The sequence below is a fragment of the Lissotriton helveticus genome, chromosome 11, assembly GCF_964261635.1.
Source record: "Lissotriton helveticus chromosome 11, aLisHel1.1, whole genome shotgun sequence".
In the NCBI taxonomy this organism is placed as follows: Eukaryota; Metazoa; Chordata; class Amphibia; order Caudata; family Salamandridae; genus Lissotriton; species Lissotriton helveticus.
The window spans coordinates 939967539-939992103 of NC_136072.1; the positions used below are offsets into that span (position 1 = coordinate 939967539).

Sequence of the window (24565 nt, forward strand, 5' to 3'; positions counted from 1 at the left end):
ACCATTACAAGTAAATCAGCATAAGCTACATAGATATTTACAAAAGCAGAAGGAAGAACAACTGGGCTACTTCAGTTAAAGATAACTCTCACTTAGATACCTTTAAAAGTAGTAGTCTGGGTCTTGATTGACTTATAACTTTATTTTGCCGCTGCTGCTGATTTACTTGTAAATATAATTTGTTGCCTAAGCTAATATACTTACACTGTTATTATGCTACATATGCCGGTTTACTTGTGCCACTTGGCCTGCAAGACACGCTACTCTTTTGGGTTGCTTGATAGCAATATTTTTATTTCTGTACTTAAAGTTACAAAGTTCTTGACATAGGTTGTTGATTCTCCTCTCTTTTCGTCTCCCAGGTTGGACCGGAATTCAGCCCTCCGACACCCTCGAGGAAAGGAGAAAACACAGGTAAGTTCTTATTCCTTTGTTCTATTTCCTCTTTCCGGCTATTAACTGTTATCTATGTTTTCCTTGATTTTTATGCTGTTTTATCTTAGATTGTCTATAAGGGGGTAGTTTCCTTCTTTCTGGGATTACTCCCTGTTGTACCCAAAAAGGGTTAATGTTGAAGAGGAGCACACAATTAAAGAAGTCCCTCCCTTTACAGTAACAAAATAAGCAAATTATAGGAAACAAATAAAAATTAACAATCCACTTCCTGAGTAGTAGTGTTTAAATGCACAATTATAATGGAATAGTATCTTTATAGTGACTCCAAACCCAGTAAACTCCTTCCTTGAGTCCAGCCCGGGATGTTTTCAGCTAACATAGCCCCCAACCCCATCCCACCTGTTGCTCCATACCGCTTCACCTGCTAATACCGTAACCAGTCACACACCTGTGTCAGCCCTGCTCCTCCTGGAGAATAGTGGTGTGAAGCGTCTTGCTGGTGGCTGTCTCGAACCTGAAGATTGCTCTCAGCGTCCTTCATCAGATCCTGTAGCCAGAGTCTGACAGTGGGCCTTTGTTGGCTTTGCATGGCATCGCGGGGATCTATAGGGTTTGTTCTCCCTCTCTCAGTGTCCTCCAATGCTGTTGTGGATTCTGTGCCAGGTGAAGTCTCCTCCTCTTTCCGGGGGTGACATCTTGAGTCCCACTTTACTTTCTTTTATATGATTCATCGATGACAGCTCTCCTGATTGGACTACAGGACTAATACAGATATAGATATGGATAAACACAAGCCTATGTGCTGCGCAAGAGCTTTTTATATATACAACAAGTATGGGAATAAGGACATTGCAAAGCCCTGTAGAAGTATCTGAGAAGAGACTAAACGCGCCGGCTACATTGGAGAAAAGTATATGAAATAGAATAAGAAGAATATGAATAAAGGAATTTGTTTTTTACTTGGATGAAGTGTGCATTATGTACCTTAAAACATAGAAAATGTATACTCACTTTGTAAGAAATGTATGGTGAGTGATCATCTGTTTCGGAATTGTTGCATAATTCCTTTCTGTTTTTAAATGTTGTGGTTAATCATGTTTTAGTATGACACCACCTACAGTTACCCAGAGACCAACCCACCACACATCTAGGGCCAAAGTACATAAGGTGCAAACACTGCGTTTTTGCTCGCACGTTGCACGCGGATAGAGGAGGTCTTTAGTGCCATAACAAGAAGGGCCAGTGTTGGATTCTGTTGAGCTGTTTCTTTTAGTGCCTCACTCTTTGTGATGGTTCCTACTAGATGCAGCGCACAGAGCAGAGTAAAGACAGCTTAACAAAACCTTACACTGTAACTTCATTGGGGCAAAATCTGTTTACCAAGAAGAACTCGATTCACCAAACTGTCACACAATGCATTGCGGCAACCAACGTCTACAGAGATATGGCACTATGCTACTCTCGCCCTAGTGCTGACACGCAATCAGACTGCCTAGCACTGCGTTTACACCTTTGCACCATAGTGCAAAGGTGTCTGCATGAATCTTGCATAGGTTTTGTACTGGAAGGGTGTCCTTCCAGCCGAAAATACTATGCTTAGACTAACTTTAAAACATGTTCTACTATGAATGTGTGCTGTAAAGTATAGCACATATGCAAAGTGGGAAATGTTCCAAAAAATAAAAGCATTTTTTCTTTTCAACACATGCTTCAAAGTGGAGTCATTTATTGGTGCAAAACTTTGTCACCTACTGTTAGTAGTTAGGGTTTGGCATACAAAACCATGGTGGTTACATTGGAACACCCACGAAACACCCATGGAATATTCCCTTGACGCAGAGTGATGCAAAACAACAATTTGCACTGCTTTGCATTACTTTCAGGCAACTTTCCAGGGTTCTGGAAAGTAAATGCAAGAAAAAACATTTTGCGCAAGTCACTTTTGTGAAGCAAACTCAGCGCAAAAGGTTTGTAAATCTGGCTCGGCAAACCATATACACAGCAAAACCACACTAGTCTAGAACCACAATTTAGTGCACACCACACACCTTGTGTAATATGGTCCCTGAAGTTTTCCACTCGCTGCTAAGGAAGCAGGGATCCTAAAGTAAGCAGGGTCTATCTAAGCAAGCAGGGCCACTCAGAATACAATTTACTTTGCCTCAGAAGTGTTCACGCTATTCAGCTTAGCAAATCTGCATTAAGTTGTTTAAGATTTCTTGGCTACTGATGAGAACGATGAATACACCAGGCGATGAAAAGGAAATTATTTCATGCAAATCTTGAAGACACTGATTAGATGTATAAAAGGCCCCACCTTGAGAACTGCAGCCAGCTGCGCCTTGGCCCTTCCTGCCATTGTCCCAGAGTGGGGTCATGGAGACGCCCTGTGCACAAACACATCATTTTACTCAAAGAGCTTCCTTCACCACCCACAAGAACAAACCCCTCTCCGAGAAGGGGAAGGCCGCATGAAAACAGGAAGCCGGGCCCCGCTCTCATCAGCGTGCAGACAGTATTCCTACTTTATCATCATCTTCAGGGCCTCCTCCGGGAACAACAGGAGGTCTGGGGCCTTCTGCGTGGCAACCTTAAGGCCCTACCACTCTCGAGGCCGCGCGCTTCCTCACACATTGTCAGGAGGCGGGGGGCGGCCAGGCCCTGCAGATGCCGTCTAGAATGGCTTTAAAGAGGTCTCCCCGACAGGATGTAGTAGCAGCCAGGATGGTCAGAGGAGATGAATAATATCTTCACTGGATTTGAGGAGCATGTGCCTGAGCTGGAAAAATTTGTTTAATAATGAGCTACGGTAGGACTCGCAGTTGTACTTTCCTGAGTTCACCCGACTTACAAACCTATTAAAGGGGCAATCCAGTGAAGGGAAAAATGCAGTTCTTTTCACCATCTCAGACTCACCAAACGAGGTGTTCTAGACTAGAGTGCTGCTTTGTTTGAAGCAACTTCCAGACTGGGATTTGAGATATTTATTTATACATTTTTATATAGAGCGGACTTTACCCAGAGGTCTCAGAGCGCTTTACATTAGAGAGAAGTAAATTACATAAGGAATGTAGAGCAGCATTGGTAGTAGGTAAAACTACTTATAGGAACTCGTGTTGAAAGTTACAGATTAACAAGTTGTGACATCACTCACTGGATGTCCCCTTTGAATCCTAGTGATCAAATTACTACATAGGTACTGCTATACCTGCCTCCTTGGTACTAAAGCACCTTTCTGTCCTGTGAAAGACTTATCTTGACATTTTCCTCCTTTTCTAACCCCCTTCCGCCATGAAGCCGCCTCTCCCTCCCTCAGCCCCACACCTAGAGCCTTTTTAGCATCATCCGAGCTACAATTTTTTTAAATGGTCCTACCAGCCCCCGTTGTGCTGGAACATTTTTGAGAGTGGGGGTCCTAGCCAGTAATGTCACCTTGCTAAAGGTAAAAAGGATATGTCAAAGTCTGAATTATAAAACACAAACAGCATTGGTAAGGACAACAGATCTTGCCTATTTATATGAGACCTATTGACCTTGGTGGAGTGGAGTGGCAAGCATATATTGTGTGAAACGTCATTGTGTGAAATGAAGTGAATTGGCATTTTGTGGAGTGGAGTGGCATTGTTTGGCATCGTGAGAGTGGAATTGTGTGGCACTGGAGAGGCATTTTGAGGAGTGGATTGGAGTGACAGTGTGTGTAGTGGAGTTGAGTGATATTGTGTGGCATAGAGTGAAGTTGAGTGGAGTGAAGTGGAGTGGAGTTGAATTGCGTGTACTGGAGTAGAGTGGCATTGAGTGGAATGGCGTAGAATGAAATGCTGCAAAGCACTTCACTGCCTCATCAAGAGTAGTAAGCACCATATATAAACACAATGACAATTAAGTGGAGTGGCAATGAGTGGAGTGGATTGGAATTTTGTGAAGTTGAGTAAAGAGGAATTGTGTTGAGTGGAGTTGAGTGAAGTGACATTGGGTGGCTTGGAGTGAAGATGCATTGTGTGGAGTGGCATGCGGTGTGAAGTTGAATTGTGTGGCATAGTGTGGCATGGAATGCAATTCTGTGGCATTATTAGGTGTGGAGTGGAATTGTGTGGTGTATTGCTTGACTGAAATTATGTAGCATTGTGTTGAATGGAGTTGAAGTTTGTGGAGTGGAACTGTGTGGCATTGTGTGGAATAGAGTGGAATTGTGTGGTGTGAAGTGGAATTGTGAGGCATTGTGTGGTGTAGAATGGAATTGTGTGGGACTGAGTGGAGTGGAGAGGAATTGTGTAGCATTGAGCGGGTCTGACGTGCCTGGCGCTTGGCGTAGCACCAGCTGCACAGCGGAGCAGGAACTCCTCTGGCGGCGAGCGCGGTTTCCGGCCCCTGCCACGGAGGTAGAGGCCAAGAGAAGGACCAAGAGGAAGACCCTCCTGTGACCACCTGTGACGCCAATTGCGGTAGGTCTGTAGCAGCCTCACCCCACAATACGCACTTGTTTGCCTGATCCAGAGCCAGAGCCCCCATTGTTTCCTAAGGGAGTCTGCGGGGTGAAATCTGTGGGGCCATGGCGGAGCCCTCGTGGAGCACAGCAGCTCTTGCTCCCCCGACTGAGGCACCAGAGAGCAACAGAGTGAAATCAATCAGTCAATCAATCATGGTATTTGTAAGGCACGCTACTCACCCATGAGTGTCTAAAGGCGCTGGGGGGGTGGGGTGGGGGGTTTCGCTACTGCTCGAAGAGCCAGGTCTTGAGGAGTCTTCTGAAGGCGAATAGGTCTTCGGTCTGCCGTAGGTGGGTAGGTAGGGTGTTCCAGGTCTTGCCGGCGAGGTAGGAGAAGGATCTACCACCGGAGGTTGTTCGTTGGATGCGGGGGACGGAGGTGAGGGCGAGGCTGGCGGAGAGGAGCTGGCGGGTGGGGGTGTGGAAGCTGAGTCTGCTGTTCAGGTAGGCTGGTCCGGTGTTGTGGAGTGCTTTGTGTGCGTGGGTGAGGAGTTTGAAGGTGATCCTCTTGTCGACGGGGAGCCAGTGTAGGTTTGTCAGTTGGGGGGTGATGTGGCTGCGGCGGGGGACGTTGACGATCAGTCGGGAGGAGTCATTTTGGATGCGCTGTAGTCGTCGTAGGTGTTTGGCTGGGATTCCGGTGTAGAGTGCGTTGCCGTAGTCCAGCCTGCTGCTGACGAGAGCCTGTGTCACCGTTCTTCTTGTTTCGGTCGGGATCCACTTGTAGATCCTGCGAAGCGTGCAGAGAGTGTTATAGCAGGAGGAGGAGACGGTGTTGACCTGTTTGGACATGGAGAGGGAGGAGTCGAGGATGAATCCTAGATTGCGTGCATGGTCGGTGGGTGTCGGTGCTGTCCCGAGAGTGGTCGGCCACCAGAGTCACCCCAGGCTGAGGGGTTGGGTCCGAGGTTGAGGACCTCCGTCTTGTTAGGTTTCAGCCGGCTGCTCCTCATCCAGTTGGTGATGGCCTTCATTCCGTTGTGGATGTTGGTTTTGGCGGTGCGTGGGTCCTTGGTGAGGGAGAGGATGAGCTGAGTGTCGTCGGCGTAGAAGATGATGTTGAGGTTGTGGTGGTGGGCCACTTGTGCGAGGGGGCCATGTCGATGTTGAACAGCGTTGGGCTGAGGGAGGAGCCCTGGGGGACGCCGCAGACGATGTCGGTGGCCTCAGATCGGAAGGGTAGGAGGCAGACGCTCTGTGATCTGCAGCAGTGGTGAGCAGAGCAGGGCGAGCCGCGGAGCTGCCGAGCAACAGAACCGCAAAGAGCGGGAGACGTTGATCTTCTCAGCTCCCCACCCAGCCCCCCGCCACTGGCCACCAAACATCAACCGCCTGGCAGAGGCTGTGGCAGAGCAGGCGGGTCTGCCGGTCCTGCAGTGGGCGTTCTGCCGCATCAGCGCCACCCACCAGGAGAGAAAGCCAGAAGAGAAGCCGGATTGAGAGATTGACCGTGGACTTGGTGGACTGGCTGACCGTTAGAGTGAGGTGAGCACGGCTAGCGTTGCGTTGTGGTTGTGGTTCGTGGCTTGTGGTGAGTGGGTGGTTATTCTATCTTACCCCCACCACCCTGCCCGCTTGTATACCTCTCCTTGCCACTCCTTGCCACACCTCGTCTGACATTTCGATTCGGCAACCACCAGTTACCACAGACTTCATAACAGCTCCAGCCCAGCTCTAGACAAGCGAGTGTCCTTTGACTCCCTGTAGTGGGGTGGGAGACGGGGATTCTCTGACCAGTGTTCCCATTGGCGACAGCAACAGCTATTTCACCAGCCACTTTACCAGCAAGCCAACCTTTTTACCTTTGGAGCCTGCGGCAGGGAGAAGAAAAAAAAAGCGGACTGGAATCTGACTTGGAGAGGAGAACAGAGCAGTGCAGTGAAGTGGGAGCTGTGGGGAACAAAGAGGGCCAAAGAGGACCACCAGCCAAGAGAAAATAAGATCTGGCGTGGTTAGAGGGTGCCCGCCAGAACATAAATGAGTAAACGTAAAAGAGGGTCCTTGTCACCGAAGGGCTGCATGGCTGAGCCCCACCCAAAAACTAGAGCAGGCGACATCCCACCTGACATCTATGACATGGGCCCTGACTTAAGGGATAACAAGCTGGAGGCAGGGCCAATCCAGAGCAGTTACAAACTGGCACAGCCCCAGATTTATACAAAATTTCAGTTCCTAAAAAACCTGGGGGATGCTCTTTTATCAAGCTCAATTGCAGCACAAGGTCTTAGTACTCCGTTTTTACCTCTTAAATCGTTGGATGGTGGGAATAGCAGGACTCAGATAACTGACCAATGTGTAAAACCTGGCACAAAAAGCGACCTGGGGTCGAATGTTTTATTATCTCTTCCACATCCAACACTTAATGCATTTGCTTCAACATCAGATCTGAATGGCGGTGCTAAATTACTGCCACAAGGTCCCCAGTGCTTAGCTGAAGTGGGAACGACAAAAGCACAAGCAAAAACACCCAACGATCTAGAAACAACAACAAAGATGGTAAAGCATTTTGGACGAGCTGGAAGAGAAGTCATAGAACAACAGGACAAGGGAGGCTATAATGAGAAAACAAGGAACAACTGCACCACAGACAAGGATTTGTCTATAACAGAGCTAGGTGCATCACATATAGTCATCAATGAAGCAAAGATCAAAACGACACCTCCGCAAGATCCTTGTCTGCTATTGTCTCCAACATCACCCAAAACGGAAATAGCATTAGGACAAGAGTCTGAAAACCTTGAGGAGTTCTCCAACATTGACGCTAGGGAATGGGAAGAATTATTGATAAATCCTACTCAGCAAACACCAGTGTGGTCCATGTTATATTCTCAAAATCCCTCCACACCGCAGAATAAAGAGTTGAATTGGAACCAGGAAAGGGAGGCCCTGTCACCGAGATCTGAACTAGAAAACCCAATTAGGCATCAACAAAAATTGAACTCAGAAAGTGCCTGGGACAGCCTACTTAAAACAGTGCAACTTCTGGTTGGAGCCCTCCAGTACCAATCAGATAAAATGGACACTCAGCTGACTCAACTAAACACACTGGCAGTGTTCGTGGTAGCTATTGATAAGAAACTTAGAGCTTTAAACTCGCTTTTTCAGAGCTTGCATGGAAAACTTCAAGTTAGGGAGCTAAACTGTGGGTGCGGCCCGATAGTTGACAAATTGGCCTCTCTCCCTTCAATATTGAGCAACTTGTGTGCATAAATCAAAGACTCAACACGGAATTCCACCGACCGTAAGCCAAAGGGAACATACTCTACTGAGGAACAAACTGGAACAAGCACATGTGATTCGGAAAACTCGGCTCTTAGGCCTTCTACTCTAAAACCATCAAACAGAGGCAATGCCAAAAATGATGGATGCAACAAGGTGCCAGTATCTGAATCCACCCAGAAGTCAGTGGAAGAGTCGGATGCCCCAGGAGCAACATCAAATGCCAAACAAAGGCGAGCCCAAAAGGAGAAAGGGTCGAAATAAAAAACTTATCTAAAAAAAAGAGGACTTTGCCCACCTCTTTAGACTGATGCTGCCTGAATCGTCTGATCGTCCAAATCAACCAACTCCAGTGGAAATGGGCACAACTCATACAATTGTACTGCCTGCTGAAAAAGGGTTGGCCCCTGACACCAAACAACAACCCACCACCATAGGTCCTTCAATGCAAATATCGCTGTCTGAAGCAGAAGGAACCTGCTCTTCCAAGTTTAACAAATTGGGCACTTAGGAAGGCGCACATCAAAAACAGCCATGTAGCTCAAAACAGGAAGTAACTACTATACAGTGGCACTTACCCAACCCAACATCAGCAGGACTCACCACCGAAAATGATAAACCCCCAACACTGCCTGCACTATCACCCAGCCTGATCAATCAGAAAGGGGCCTCAATTATCCGACCATCACAGTCTCCAACATCGGAGGAGATGAGCGTCCAGTAAACTGTACAGACCCAAAATATGACAACATAAGAACTAAGGCCGCCTCCGCGGAGGACACTGAGCAACTGCCTTGCGCTAGCCTGCCCTGCACTGGGCTAGCCGCAAATATAATTCTCAGTGATCTGAGCAGGGCAGAAGGAGCAACAACTTCAGCCCAACGAGGAACCAGTAACTATGAGTCCATTAATGAGCAACCCCATGACAATCAAGTGAATGTCCCTAACAAGAACGGGAAAACACTGGCGTTTATACCAGTATACAGATCAAACTGATACTAAACCGAGGGAACATTCTCCGTCTACTGTCACACATACCTTCGCAATTGGAGGTAATTTCTACAGCCTTGGACTCAGTAGAGTTTGTGAATCACGGTAACCCCAAGGGGCGTGAGGTCACACTGACTACCTGTACACTGGCAAGCACTGCACCAAAAATATTACTGGAAAGTTCGATATTCGAAAACTGGGGCATAAAGATAAAACTCATCATTACACCAGGCTTCCGTGCACCGCTAGCCCAGCAGCACGCAGATAGAAGGTCAACAGAATGGACCAACATCTCAAAGTCTGTACTGAGAGGGGCAAGAGGGCACTCGCCGGTTGCCAGGAGGCATTCACAGGCGATACGGATATACCGGCCAGATCTTCTTCAACAAGGAATTTGCCCTGAGGGTCCGAGATGGCCCACAAGGACAATTATAAATCAAACAAGAAACGATTGACAGAACAGCAGGCAATATCGGCCAGGAGGTGAAATCAATTTATAGCGGATATGCTCATGGAACATCAACGGGCTAAATCGCAAGATGGCAGACCAGGTCTTCATAAACTATCCGAGGTCATTTCACATCATTGCTTTACAGGCGGCATGGTTGATTGATCCACCGCACTTGCAAGGATATCTACGCTTCTTTTCAACAGCACTTAAAAAGGCAAGATGTGGACATCTGCAGGGAGGCTTGGCAATCTATGTGAATAACAGATGCACAACCTCAGCTCACACAGTTGGTTTGATAACATCAGAATTGAGTGCCATAAAAATCTCTACCTAAAATGGGCCATCAGGGAACAGGCACAAGGATATCGTGATAATAAACACTTATATACATCCTAACAGTAAAATCAAGGACACAAAACAATTGTCCAACTTTTTTTTTTTTTTTGAAAATCTGTTTAGTAGCATAGTTGGTAAAGCAGGTACAGAAATTTTCAATCTCAGCAAAAAACAGGGTAATACAGTCATAAGTACGCTTAGAGCATATACATGTATAGATATCTTGAGTTTTCAATTTTGTTGAGGATGACAATAACCGTCATACGATAGATAAACCCCGGTCAACGCCATCCCTCCCCCCACCCTCAACTAACCCACCCGACACTCTCACAACAATATAAAACTGAAATATCAGTAGACCGGGCCACCCACGGCATTACATCGCAAGGCTTCATCCTTTCGCACACACAGGTGGAACGAGGCAAGTACAGTGGTTTGATTCGGGATACCTCGCACCGCACCCGAGCGCACCACAGTCAGTACCAGTGCATGACAGTCTGGCTAAGTACCCATGCATCCTACGTTTGGCGAGGCATATGGATCCCCGTCCTCCTCATCGTCCCCAGTTTCAAACATACCCAGGATGGCAAACCAGTCCAGTGAGATTGGCGTTTTCCTCAGGCCTCTGTATTGCTCTCGTTGCAGAGCCTCCCCTTCTGCCTTACCCCATCGCACTACCTCCGCCTTCCACAGTTCAGGATTGGGAGGTTTGGGTGACTTCCATCTCATCGTGATGGCACGCTTCGCCAGCAACAGGGCCAGGTCCGAGAAACGTGCCGCCACGGTTCTGGTGCTTTGTGAGGGCCCCAACCCTAATAATGTGCATTCCAGTGTAGGAGATCTGGACAGAGCGCCCGCTCTCGTAAGCGAGTCATGAACCGTGGCCCAGTAATATCCCAGTTTGGGGCAGTGCCAGAGCATGTGCGTCAGTGATGCGTCTTCGGTGTCGCATCGGGGGCAATTGCTTTTCGCATCAGGGAACATCACATGTATGCGGTGTGGGGTCAGGTAGGCCCTATGTAGTAGCATCAATTGAATAAACCTAAACTTGGGGTTCCTGGCCACTTTCTTGGGAAACTGGAGGATGCGTTTCCATTCTCCGTCTCGCAGAGGCCTCCCTACGTCTCCTTCCCATGCTGCCCGCAGTAATGACAAATCGAACGCCCTTCCCCCCTTAATACTAGCAGTGAGCCACTTTGTCAGGTGGGCGCCTGTGCCCATCAGATAGTGCATTGTGATGAGAGGGTTTGTAGGTGGCTCTCTGCTCTCAGGGGACCACTTGTGTGCGACATATCGGCGAAGGCCCGCGTGTAGGAGGAAGGTGCCTCCAGGGATTCCATGGGAGGTTCTAAAGTCTTCAAAGGACAACAGGTGCCCGTCTGCAAACAGGTCACCTACATTCGACACTCCTGCATCATGCCATTGCTCCAGCGAGTCCGTCGTTAGAGTTCCAGTGGCCAGAGGGATGCCCAAAAGCGGGATTGTGGGTGCATAAGTCGTCCCCGGGGACGTATACTTCAATGCCTTTCGCCAATAAAGTATCGCTAGTTTGAGAAGAGGTGGGGCCTCCCTCGGTATAACCGAGCTGGGCAAAAGCAACGTATGTACTTTCCCCATAGCATGCTCCCTAACCGTCATATCGATCTCCTGAAGGTTGCGGCCCGCCACCCAATAGGCCAGCCATTGTAGCTGACAAGCGTAGTTATAAGCTCTAAAGTCCGGCAGGCCCATACCACCGGCGTCAGAGGGGAGTTGTAGCTTGGACAGGCCTACACGCCTGCGGCCTTGCCCCCAAACAAGTTCGATGAGTAAAGTGTCTAGGGTCTTAAACGTCGCTGCTGGGATCAGGTATGGCAAGTTAGTGAAGTGGTAGAGTAGACGGGGGAGCATCACCATCTTGGAGATCGCCGCTCTGCCGGGTATGGAGAGTGGAAGTGTGAGCCAAAATTGTACTTGCGATTTCAGTGCTCTGATGGCCCTCCCAAGATTACCGTCAATCATCTTGTCGGCTTCCCTGTAAACCTGCATTCCCAGGTATCTAAAGGTGGTGTCAGCCATCTGGAACACGTGGGGGGCGAACGGCAGGGGAACAGCCAGACCTGTAGTCGCAAATGCGAACCCATATGACTTGGATTCACTGATGGTCAGGCCTGAGACCGTCCTAAAGTCTTCAAAGACCCGGGCAATGGGGCTCAAGTCGCTCCTCAGGTCCCGGAGATACAAGATGATATCATCCGCGTATGCGGACACTATGTGCGCTGTCCCATGACGTATGATGCCATATCGGGGGGCCATCAGCCGGAGTTTACAGAGCAGAGGCTCAAGGGCAAGGACGAAGAGGAGGGGGGAGAGTGGACAGCCCTGTCTGGTGCCTCGTGCAATGGCTATAGATGCTGATATATGGCCGGAGGTGCGCACCCTAGCGGTGGGGGAGGTGTATAGCAATCTGACCAATGCGAGGAATTCGGGCGGGATCCCAAATTTAGACAACGTGGTAAACATATAGTCCCATCTAAGGGAATCAAACGCTTGCTTCAAATCAAGTGAAATGCAGCCTTCGGAGCTCGTGTCCTCACGGTCCCCGAGCATGAGCTGGGCTAATCGCCTAAGGTTCATGGCCGTGTTGCGGCCCGAAACAAAACCACACTGGTCCGAGTGGACCAGCTGAGGCACGTATTGCACAAGCCTCGATGCTAGTACCTTGCTCAATATCTTGGAGTCAGTATTGAGAAGGGACAGGGGTCTATAGTCAGCCATCTGAAGCCCCTCTTTAGTAGGTTTCAAGAGGGACGTGATTAGTGCCTGCATAGACGTTTGTGGTAGAGCAGTTGTCCGCATCGCTTCTATATAAACAGCGTGTAGACGTGGGGCCAATAGGTCTATGTATGTTGCATAAAAATCGGCAGGTAGGCCATCCGTTCCAGGGGTCTTGCCCTTAGGGAGGGCACGTATTGCCTGCCTGATTTCAGCTATTGTGATTGTGCGCTTCAGGTCTGTTATTTGCCCGTCATAGAGTCGAGGCAGGACTAAGTCCCTCGTGAAGGCCTCGAATGCAATCTCCGGGATCGGCTGTGGGGGGCTGTACAGCGTGGTGTAGTATTCCTTGAACGCTGTGTTAATCCCAACCTGGGTGGTAGTCGGGCTGCCTGTCTGGTCCAATATTTTCAAAATGGGGTGGTTCACTGGGGAGTCTCGTAAGAGGCGAGCCAGAAGGGGACCAGCTCTATCCGCCTGTGTATGTTGCCTTCTCGTGTATTCTCTATAATCTATGAGCCTAAGGTCTTCCAATAGCTCTGCGTGCCTAATATGAGCCTCCTGTAGTGGTGTGAATGGTGCATGTGTGCCTGCAGCCTCATTCTCGAGTGACGCTAATGAGCCCTCTACCTCCCTTAGTTGAGCAATAACCTCCCGTTTTCTGCCCACTCCAGCGGTCATTGCTGCCCCTCTCAGACAGACTTTAAATGCGTCCCATTCCACTTGTCGGGTGCTGGCCGTGTTCATGTTAGTGGAGAAGTAAGTTACTATGGCATCGGTCAGGGAGGCCCGAAATACCGAGTCTTCAAGGAGATCCGGAGACAGTCTCCAGGTGGGGATGGGGGCCAGCCGCCGGCCCCAATGCCAGGCAAGTTCCACAGAGCTGTGATCGGATAGAGTTTTCCCCATATGTTGGGCCTGGACAGTAGCATCTGCTATGGAGCGGGAGCAGAAAATGTGGTCAATTCTGGTATGAAGCTGATGTGGTGGGGAGAAAAAAGTGTATTCCCTCTCTTGCGAATGTGTGCTGCGCCATGCATCTGTCAGGTCCCAGCCCTCAGCCCACCTGGTAAGTGCATCTGCCTGTTTCCTACTCTCAGTCGCTTGCAAAGGGGGATGTGACCTATCCAACGTAACATCAAGCACAGCATTGAAATCACCCCCAATGAACCAGCGATAATCAGCCCATCCCGCTAGCACCCCATTCACTGTTGCCAGGAACTCCGACTGATTCGAGTTTGGCGAGTACACACATCCAAATACAATAGCCTCCCCGTCCAACAGCCCCCGCACAAACACAAAACGACCCTCATCATCGATACATTGTTCTAACATCTGGAAGGGGACAGAGCCACGAAACCAAATCGCTGCTCCCCTCGAAAACGCAGAATAGGATGTAGCAAATAGTTGACCCCTCCATTTTTTGCGCAGCTTCACAGCTTCCGCAGCGTTCAAATGAGTCTCTTGCAGGCATGCAATCTGAGTCCCCCTGCGATTGAGCTGGGCAAATATCCGATGTCGTTTCTGCACTGCACCCATGCCGCGCACGTTCCAGGTGCATAGGTGGTAATTATTAAGTGGCCCCATAACCATCTGTGTGATGCAACCCCGTGAAACACCCGGGTACCCAAGTCAAGACTGCATAGCAATGAGGTGAGAGTGTCGTGAGAACATATAACCCCTGAACAACAAGGTCCCCAAGCCAACGTGCCCGGGAGCCAAACCACGGTGCCCAACGTGGGCACAAGTCAAAGAAGTCTATGTGCATAACGGGGGGTGACAGGCCTCTGTCGGCTGTCACTGAACGTTCTGCATAGGCTAGTTAGCCCTTAACAAAGTGGGTTCCCCACGCAACCCACCATAGACGAAAGAAAGGGGGGGGGGAAGGTGCAGTCATACGTTACCACCCGGAGGGGATCATACGCTCAACAGGTCAGAACTCCGCTGCAATTTGCGCTGTAATTTTCGGGAACAGCGGCAAGCTGTCCACTGATCCAGACACCTCTGTATGAGTGTCGGTGGTGGCAGTATGCCTTTCTCTACGTGCTTCCGCGTCATGAGCTGCAAGTGCCGCCTCTGTGAGCTGTTGCCGCTGTGTCGACGACGGGTGGTCTGCCATCCGAACACCAGGAGGACGTGTTTCCGTTAAAGATCCATGGGAGGAGCGGGGCCCCGGGCTGGGAGCGTTGCGCTGTCGATTCGGAGGGTCTCCGTGGTCACTGCGTCCGCCTCCATGACGATCCTCAAATGGGTCCCGCGAGGGCGGTGGCGTTAGAGTGACCTCCATCCATTCCTCTGCCTCCTCCGGTGAGTCAAAGAAGTGAGATTTATTACCGTGCAGGATTTTAAGCCGGGCAGGGAACAGTAGGGCATATTTCATATTCCTGTCTCTTAATTTGCGTTTCACACCCATGAATGTGGATCTGGTGCGTTGGACAGTGGGCGTGAAATCAGGGTAGACTGAAATGTTTGTATCCTCAAATCGTATCGGTGCTTTCTCCCTGGCCGCTCGTAAGACAGTGTCTCGGTCTCTGTAGTGGAGGAGGCGCGCGATCAGGGGGCGAGGTGGCGCCCCTGGTTTGGGGGGTCGTGGAGGCATTCTATGTGCCCGTTCCACGCTGTACATGGCAGTGAGGTCTTCGTGGCCCACCAGAGTTCGCAACCAGTCCTCCACAAATTGGGTGGGGTTCCTCCCCTCGCTTCTCTCCGGAATGCCAAAAATGCGGACGTTGTTGCGGCGCGCTCGTCCTTTGGCCTCGTCCACCCTGTCCCAGAGATGTTTGAGCTGCTTCTCCACGCTCTCCAACTTCGTGGAATGTTCTGTTTGTTGCGGCACCAGGTCATTCAGCGCTATTTTCTGCTCCGCTACCCGTTCCGCCAATTTATTGTGGTCCGCCCTCAACAGCGATAGGCCAGTCGCCATATTGTCTATACGTGATTCCAGGGCTTCTCGAGTCGCGCGGATCTCATTGAGGATAAGGTCCAACTTTGCGTCTTGGGATCCTTTTCCGGTCGGCGGAATGATGTCCATATTGGAGGAGGCCAGTGGGTCCTCGGACCCCGTGGATTGTAGATCCGCCGCAGCGCCCCGAGCATGGGTCTTGTCCCTGTGTTTGCCCATTGATCTCGTAAGCAGGGTGGTGCTGGAAGGGGCACAGCGGATCGCCGTCGCCCACTCAAGTACTTACTCCCGGCACTGGGCCGCGGACACCGCAGGTTCAGGGTGTGGTGGTCAAGGGCGGCGGCCGTGTAGACCCAGTCTCGGCAGGGAATGCTTGGGATCCGTGACCGTAGCGCCTGCAGTGGGAGAGACAGTGTCTGCTTGAGGGCCCTTTGGATGTATGTGACCTCGATCCTCCAGAGGACAGACGGAGGGAGAGAAACGGGCCTCCGCGAATGTCAAAGGAGCCAGCCTCCAGAAGGAGCGCAGAAGAAATCAGGGCTAGTGCGTGGTGGGAGGTCCGCAATGCAAGTAGTGCTCACCCTTATCGCAGGTCGGGGCTGGCTGCCTGGGTATTCCGGGCCTGCTGACCGCTGTCCGCCTCTTGCCGCTGTGCACACAGACCCCAGCCGAGTGTTACCTCGAGACTATTCCCCGTCCCAGATCCGCCGGTCAGCAAGTGTAGGGGCCAAAGAGATGTCACCGCATAGAGTCGGGGACACTGGTCGTCCCGGACTCGTAGACAAAATGGCGCCGATGGCACTGCGTAGCAGGTCTGCAGCGTCTTGTAAGATCCGGGGAGAGCCCGGTCCGCAGCGCTGGTGTCAGGCGTCCAGCACCGTCTGCCCCGTAGACTCGACCAGCGTTTCAGGCACCCAGAGGGTCACGCACCATGCAGGCCAGCGGGGGGCAGGCAGACTGGCCAGGGAAAGCCGCCGCAGTTCACACAGCCGGGCGGCCGGGCAGGGCTCCGCAGCAGGGAGGGAGGCCGCCGAATCACAATGGGGGGCAGGGTGCTTCGCAGAGTATGTCGCCCGCCGCCGGTATCCGTCGCTGCGTCCCGGTGCTGAGTCTCGACCGGACCGTGCCAATGGCTATGGGGAGGCCGGGAGGACCACTCACTCGAGTCCGGGGCTGCACCGCAGTCAGTAGGCCGCAGCCGGAGCCGCTACGGCAGCGCGTTCACTGGACAGGCAGAGCAGATAAACACCGCTCCGCTCTCAGCCGGACACCCCCGGGGGTCTCCGGTGCAGGTTTCAGGTGGGCTGCAGGTGGGGGAGCCAGGATCACTTGCTAGTGTTTAGGGCTACGGACGGAGCGCTAGAGCTACACGTCCACCATCTTCGGCTCCAGGCCACGCCCCCCATTACAACAATTGTCCAACTTTGTAGAGCTTTGTATGAGTGAGATCAATACACCAGATACAATACTCACCGGGGATTTTAATCTACACCTACTTGGCTCATCAATAGCGGAGGAAGTAACAATACAGAATCAGTTATAGAATATCCCTCCACAGGGTAATAATTCACCAGAATTACCCACAAAAACCGTCCAGTGCCTTATAGAAGTACTTGAACATCTTAACCTCAGAGCTGTGAACAGCAGAAGTACAGATGACACTCCCCCGGCATTCACTCATCACTCATTAACCAAAAACTCGACACTGGACTATACATTTTTGTCTCTAACCCTTTTCAACAAAATGTTTTCATTCAGTATAGATGACTAGGCTGGCAGTGATCACCGGCCTCAGGAGCTCATACTTCGCACAAATATGCCAAATCTCATGAAATGGATGGCCAGCCAGGTATGATCACCACAATCAATTATAAGAAAATAAAATGTGTGCAAGTGATGCAAGAGAACTTTCAGCAAGCAGCAACAGTTTTATTCGAATCACGTGAAGGGGAAATGAAACGGAGAAATTGATAAAACATACTAACGCCTTGGAAAAATCCTTTGCCGTCCCAATTAAATCAAGGACACAGCACAGCTACAGCGGCAATTTCAATTTCACTAGGATCAAAAAGAGCAAGATAAGATCCAAAAAAAATACTATTAATAAAACGTTACGGCAGGTATGGCGGTCACCAACCAACACCATAAAACTAGCAGCATTACAACAGCAGGAAACACAGCTGAAGCAAGCAATAATTTTAAAAGTTGTATGCATAATGATAGCCTCCGTGTCTTTAATGAAATCCAGATTCTCTGGTCATTTTAATAGGAGAATAGCAATTCTCTTTGGGCGAAACTGCATGCAGATACCAAGCAGAATGACAGTGCAAGGTTCTGGGAGACAATAAAAAGATTTACCCGCCCAACACACAAGGGTCTGTCTTCTAATATATCTGAGGAGGATTGGGCTACCTACCTTGGAAATCACTTTCACCAAGAAAAAATCTCATCACACATAGGAACTAGCACAGAGATAATACAGTGGTCCACCACTATTAAGCATCAACCTAGTGAGGAAAAAGTATAAGCACAGGAATGGAACCTAGGAGAACAGCCGGGAGTTATACCCTCAAATGATCCCCTCAAAACAATTAAAAGCTACATTAAGAAGAGAAGACAAGAACGGGTGCCGGGCCCCAATGGAATACCACCTGTGATTTACAAACAAGATGCAGATTATTGGGCAAAAGCACTTAGCCCTCTGTTCATGGAAATAAGGCAGGCAGGCCTACTTCCTCTGTCCTGGCGGGCTTCAATAATTTCGCCCATCTTTAAGTCAGGTGATAAGACTCTACCCAGGAACTATTGCTTAGTTGCCCTTTTGGACAATGAGGTACAAAAGGGGGTGGTGATGGACGGAGCATCCGAACCAATCAAACACTCACACCCAGTCAAAAGATCTGGGTTTAATCCATCACCGTTCTTTAGCCCACTCTGCCACCCCAGACATGGCCATAGGCAAATCAGTCTGACCCTGTGTTCTTTTGACTGGGTGTGAGGGTTTGATTGGTTTGGATGCTCCGTCAATCACCAACCCCTTTTGTACCACTTTGTTCGCCATAAGTTGGCAAGGTATGCTCAGACGTGACTTTTAAAGCCACTTTTTAATCACAGAGGTATCTGCACACAGAGGCAATCTGTGCTGGCGTGCTTGGCACCTGAGGACACGCAGCTGAACTGCCGCCTGGTAAAATATTTGAGACAAGTAAAGAAGAAAATGCCAGAAAATCGTGATGCTGACCTCAGGCTACCAACTTCGGGTAGAATAACATTATAGCAAAAAGGAAAAAAAGTCAGACGCTGTTAAACAAATGTTTATTTTACTAATGTATTGCAAAAACCAATTGACTTGCACTGATTTGTACTGATGTTTAGTAAATTGTTTTACACTATTTTAACAATTGTAACTTACAAATGAAACACTATGAGATATTTTGTAGCAAAGGTTTTAAGTAACTGTGCTAAATAAAAAAATACTTGATATACTTGTGTAGCATTGTGTGGTATTGTGTAGAGTGTACTTGTGTGGTATTTTGTTGAGAGGACTGTAATTTTGTGGCATTGTGTAGAGCGTGGTGGAGATGAATTGTGTGCCATTGTTTGGAGTGGAGTGTAATGGTGTGAAATGGAGTGGAAATGTGTAGCTTGGAGTTGAATGGAATTGTGTGGAATAGTGTGCTGTGGAATTGTGGGGCATTGAGTGGAGTGGAATTGTGTGCCATTGTGATGAGTACAGTAGAATTGTGTGGAGTGAAGTGCAATTGTGTAGCATTGTGTGAAATGGAGTGTAATTGTGTGGTGTGAAGTGGAATGCAATTGTATGGCACAGTATGGCATAGAGTAGAATTGTGTGACATTGTGTTGGGTGGAGTGGATTGAAATTGTGTTGAGTAAAATTGTCTGTCATTAGGTGGCGTATAGTGGCATTGAATTGTGTGGCATTGTGTGGAGCGGAGTGGAATTGAGTGGCATTGTGTGGCATGTAGTGGAGTGGAATTGTGTGGCAAAGAGGGACATTGTGCTGCATTGTGGAAATGAGTGGGGTGGAATTGTGTGGTATTGATTGGAGTGGGATGAAATTGTATGGAGTGGAATTGTGTGGCATTGCGTGGAGGGGCATTGTGTGAAACTCACAATAGGTGATGGAAGGTTGCTTGCAATAAGCCTACCACTGGCAATAGCTTGGGATAGCACTTCAACCCATCATCACCATGCCACCTCAGTTTGGATATAGCCATCTGCCAATCCTTCTTGACTCTGCTCCTTATGGGAACAGTGTAGTCGGATATGCCAAGCCAGGTCCTCCCTGAATCGAAATTCAAGCAACCCAAGGCAGATTTTTTCCTAGTTATGAGCTCATCAGTCGGGTACAGCTTGGTTTCAGTGACACAGTGAGCATGTAATCCACGTCTGGGCTCACTGTATCACTTCAACCAAGCGGAACACGGCTGATGAGCCCATAACTAGGGTGAAACAAGTCCTGGGTTGCTAGCATTTCAGTTCAGAGAGGACTTAGCTTGGGAGTTCAGGCTAGACTGTTCCTATTGTAGCAGTCTCAAGGCTGGTTTGAATTTAGCTGGGTCCAAACTGAGGTGGCATGATGAGCAAAAGAACGATGTGTTGGAATGCTACCCCTAGCTATTGCCAGTGGTGAGACTGACTGCAAACAGTCTCCCATCACCTTTCGTGTGTTTCATGTACCAACCTAAGTGGCATGGGCATGTCCAGTAATCGGTCCTATGCTCACTGTGACACTGGAACCAAGCTGTACCCAGCTGATGAGCCCATAACTGGGGTGAAACTGTTGCTGGGTTGCTTGAGTTCCTGTTCAGGGAAAACCTGACTTGGCCGTTCATGCTGGATTTTTCACATTGGTGCAGGGCCAAGACTGATTTGCAAATAGTTGGTTCCAAACTCAGGTGGCATGGTGTGCAAAATAACGATGGGTTGTAGTGCTACCCTGAGCTACTGCCAGTGGTCAGACTTCTTCTCAAGCAGCCCCCCAACACCTTTTATGTGTTTAGTGGAACTGTGCATCATGAAGTGGAATTGAGTGGCAGTGATTGGAATTATTTGATAATAATTAATTGGTATTTTTGTTTAAACAAGTATGTAGTTGTATCAGTCTTTCTCAATATGTAACACACTATGACTTTTTCTCATGCTCTGTTGACAATATCAGACCTGGAGTCATGACTTCTTACAGAGACCCCTGCCCTTGTTAAGTCAATCTGTTGTTCATAATACATACCAATGGGGCTTAAAAAACAGGAAAGGCTCGGCTTTGAATACTGCCCAGATCACTGGTGTCAGCATGTTTCTTTGCTATCCACAACCTTTCCTCTCCAACAAGCAAACAGAAGAAAAATAAAATGATTGAAGGGAAGTTTTCTGAAGGTGAGTAAGCAAGGAGTTAGGCACACTGCCTACACCACCTCTTATTTGGAATGACATCACCAATGATGGTCACTTTATCCAACTACGGGCAGCTTATTATCACATTAGTGCAATGCCTCGAGGGGACTGCCAATACCTTGACTTATGCAACCAGAAGGCATAGATTGTTTGTACAGTGTGCCTTATCAGAACACATCACCATAGGATCCAACCAGAAAACTCACACAGTCTCCAGGGAGGTCTAGAGAGGACGTGGGTGAAGGGCAATAATGTGTTGGCTTGTACGGGGAGGGATGAGGGGAAAGAAGAACGAATGGAAAGAGCAGAGAGTTGGAGTAAAATAACAAAGCAGTGGCAAAAGTGGTGTGTGACGGCGACAGGAGTCTGCTAAAGGGGGCTATAATGTTGTTATTCATAGGGTCATCTCAGAGCTTCATCACAACTTTTCTTCACTTACCAATTTAACAATCCCGCCTTTTAGTCTGTATTTTCATTCACAAAGGTCACCACCGCCTCCGTTGCCTTATTAAAGCAATCTCCCACTCTAAACACTATACATGAATATCTCTGTGCACTTAAACACAATTTCGTGGTGTCTAAACCATCTGCTATGTCCCTTCTATTCCCTTCATTTCACTCTCTGTTAATAATCGCTGTGTGTTTTATCACTCTGTTCAATTCCTTGAGGCGCCACTGTGTTCAAAACACTTCCTTATCTAGACGCACGTGCGGTATTTCCAACAAGCCCATCTAGTTTCTTTGGTTTCCTTTTGTTTGTACAGTGCAAGACAATGTGACACGAGCCAAGCTTTAATGTATATGCCAGGAGCCAAATACAAAGAGAAATTAACAATACAAATCATCAAGGGGACCCCATACTGAATTGAGACCCAGATGAAAACTCTACAAAACTCATAATTATACTTATTCAAAGATACACAAATGATAAAATGTCATCGACCCTTCTTCGATATTTATGAAAAGTGCAATAAAATTGCCTGGCATGTAATGTGGGTACTGAAGACTAGTTTATGACAGGCCATACATGAAAGTACAAACCGTACCAAAAATTACACGATTAGAGAGTGCACAAACCACCAGCCACCCCATTCCAAGCAGGCAAACCAAGTTATACAGGAGTGAAGTTACAGCACAAAAGTTATACCAAATGCTTTTTCTTATGTGCTAGCACCAAATTGCGATACGGTAACATGTTGCCAAATAGCAATTTGGGTGGGGGATGCAATTCTGATTCGGTATTTGGAAGGTAGGGGCCATATGTATCATCATTCCAAATTGCGGTCGCAAACGCCAAAATTCGCAGAATTTCGGCGCTTGCGATCACAATAGGGCTAAGTGGAATGTATGAATGGAAAACAGCCTGGCAAAATAAGGAATCACAAAATTTGCGATTCCCTATTTTGCGTTTGCATTTAAGGAATCACAAATTGCGATTCCTTAAATGCAATGAAAGAAGCACAGAAAAAGTGCAATTTGGCCATAAGGAATCGCAAATTACCATCAACTTCAAGTTGGTTGTAATTTGCGATTTCTTTGAAAAATGCACCTTTTTGCATTTTTCAAAGTGCCATGTGGCACACATACATGCCCTTAGGGCACGTATGTGTACCACATGTGCACACATGCACATTTCAGGGGTGCAACAGGGTATCCTTTTGAAACTCTGGCACCCTTGAAATTGCATTCTCAATTAGCGAATCTCTAATTGAGAATCGCAAATTGAGAATGTCTTCCCATTCATTTTGATGGGCCTCTAGGCCCCTAGGAATGAATGGAGAGGTATTCCTTAATTGCGAATCACTATTTGCGATTCGCAATTAAGGAATATGTAGAATTCACAAAATTATTTGCAAATCCTACATACATAGCGTTTTGCGATTCTCAAATAGCGATTCACAAAAAATCGCTATTTGAGAATCGCAAAAGAACATTTTGAAACATTTGGCCCTATATGTTTACAGTGTCCCTTCCAAATCCCAAATCAGAATGGTATGTTTTAATTTTTTGCAATGGAATCCGATCTTAAAACATTGATACTTTACCGACTTCAGAAGTGTAGCGATAATGCATTTGCAAATGGGGACCCCTATGAGAATGTAAAAAGAAAAATGTTTTGAGTAGCCATTGGTTCAATGAACTACTTACTGCCACTTCTTAAAAAGTTAAATGTTTCGTTTTTTTCTTACTTCTAAACGAATCCTGTTTTCCTTCAATTCTCAGATGTTAAGAAGTACCTTTAACACCCTTAGATTTTTAGACATTTTCTTTGGGAATGTTCTGGGCTATTCCATGAGAAATCATTAACACCTTAGCCGCGGCCGTTATTTTGTGGTAGTGCGGCGGTTCCGCTGAGTGGGCGGGGTCGCGTCGGCCGTTGGACGTTCGCAGCACCAGCGAGGTAGTGCTCGCGCCAGCCAACGGCCGACGGCAGCAGGGAAGGGGCTAAGGACAGTCTACGAAACAAAATTTCCCTTGACCAGTGTGCCATTGAATACAATGTTTGGCCCCAAGTGTGTCTACATTTTCTTAGACTCTTAGGCATGTCCCAATGAGCACCACTTGGTAATCAGTTCATAGCTCTCATTAGTTTTTGACAAATGCGAACTATGGGGCATATTAGCAAGAACCTCGTTAAAATTATCACCGTTTTAGCGGCAGGAAACTGCAGCTAAAACGGCGATAATTGTAACGAGGTTCTTGCTAATATGCCCCTTTGTTTGAATAATCCCCAGCTACACCTGCATTAAATAAGAACAATTTAAAGCTGCCTCAAGAGCTGTTTGGACACACAAATTCAAATAACACTTTTTAAATTAAGGAAAAAGGGAGTAACTGTGAAGGAGAAAGGAAAAACTGACTCGCTCAGAAGGGTGAGGCAGCGAGAAGGGCAGACTTGGGCAGTAAAATATTGGGGCATATTAGCAAGAACCTCGTTAAAATTATTGCCGTTTTAGCGGCAGGAAACTGCAGCTAAAACTGCGTTAATGGGCTTGCTAATATGCGTTATGGAATTCCATTAGAAGCCCAGGTTAGATGTCCTGCACATCTAACCTGGGTTTCTATTGGAATTCTATAACGCATATTAGCAAGCCCATTATCGCCGTTTTAGAGGCAGCTTCCTGCCACTAAAACTGCGATAATTTTAACGAGGTTCTTGCTAATATGCCCCATAGTCATTACTAATCAGAAAAGTTTGTTAGAATAAGCCTGCAAAACCTAATAATTTCCACTGGAAATAAAAAACAAAAACATGTTAAATATCCTATGTAAGGGACAAGGCACTTCTGAAAAGCAGTGTGCTGCGTGGTGATTGGCCAGTTATACCTGCACAGCCAGTGATGGTTGTGGAAGCGTTATTAATATATATAAGATTTTGTAGCCACAATATTGCAAAGGGCTTTCTGGTTGGCTAACAGTGCTTAATGTGTGCCAAAGGTTGTGGTTTATTTGAGCCATAGGTTGAAAGTGGGGCACACCAGCACTCATTTCTGGGGCCCTGCACTTCTCATTCCTTATTCTCTTTGATCCGTAACAACAGAGAGCAAACACAGAAAAGGGGAAAAGACAGAGGAAGAAGAAGGTGTTAAACCAATGATAAAGGGAGAAAGCAGGG

At 48.0% G+C, this 24565-nt stretch overlaps 1 protein-coding gene across 1 annotated transcript in view; it reads left to right on the plus strand.

Moving 5' to 3' along the window:
• The first annotated feature begins 364 nt into the window (after positions 1-364).
• The window catches only part of LOC144792327 (solute carrier family 2, facilitated glucose transporter member 11-like), a 591893-nt gene continuing 567692 nt past the window's right edge, over positions 365-24565 (plus strand). The window contains exon 1 of the mRNA XM_078667282.1: positions 365-414. The gene's annotated coding sequence lies outside the window, so the exon portion shown is untranslated. The remainder of the gene's footprint in view (positions 415-24565) is intronic.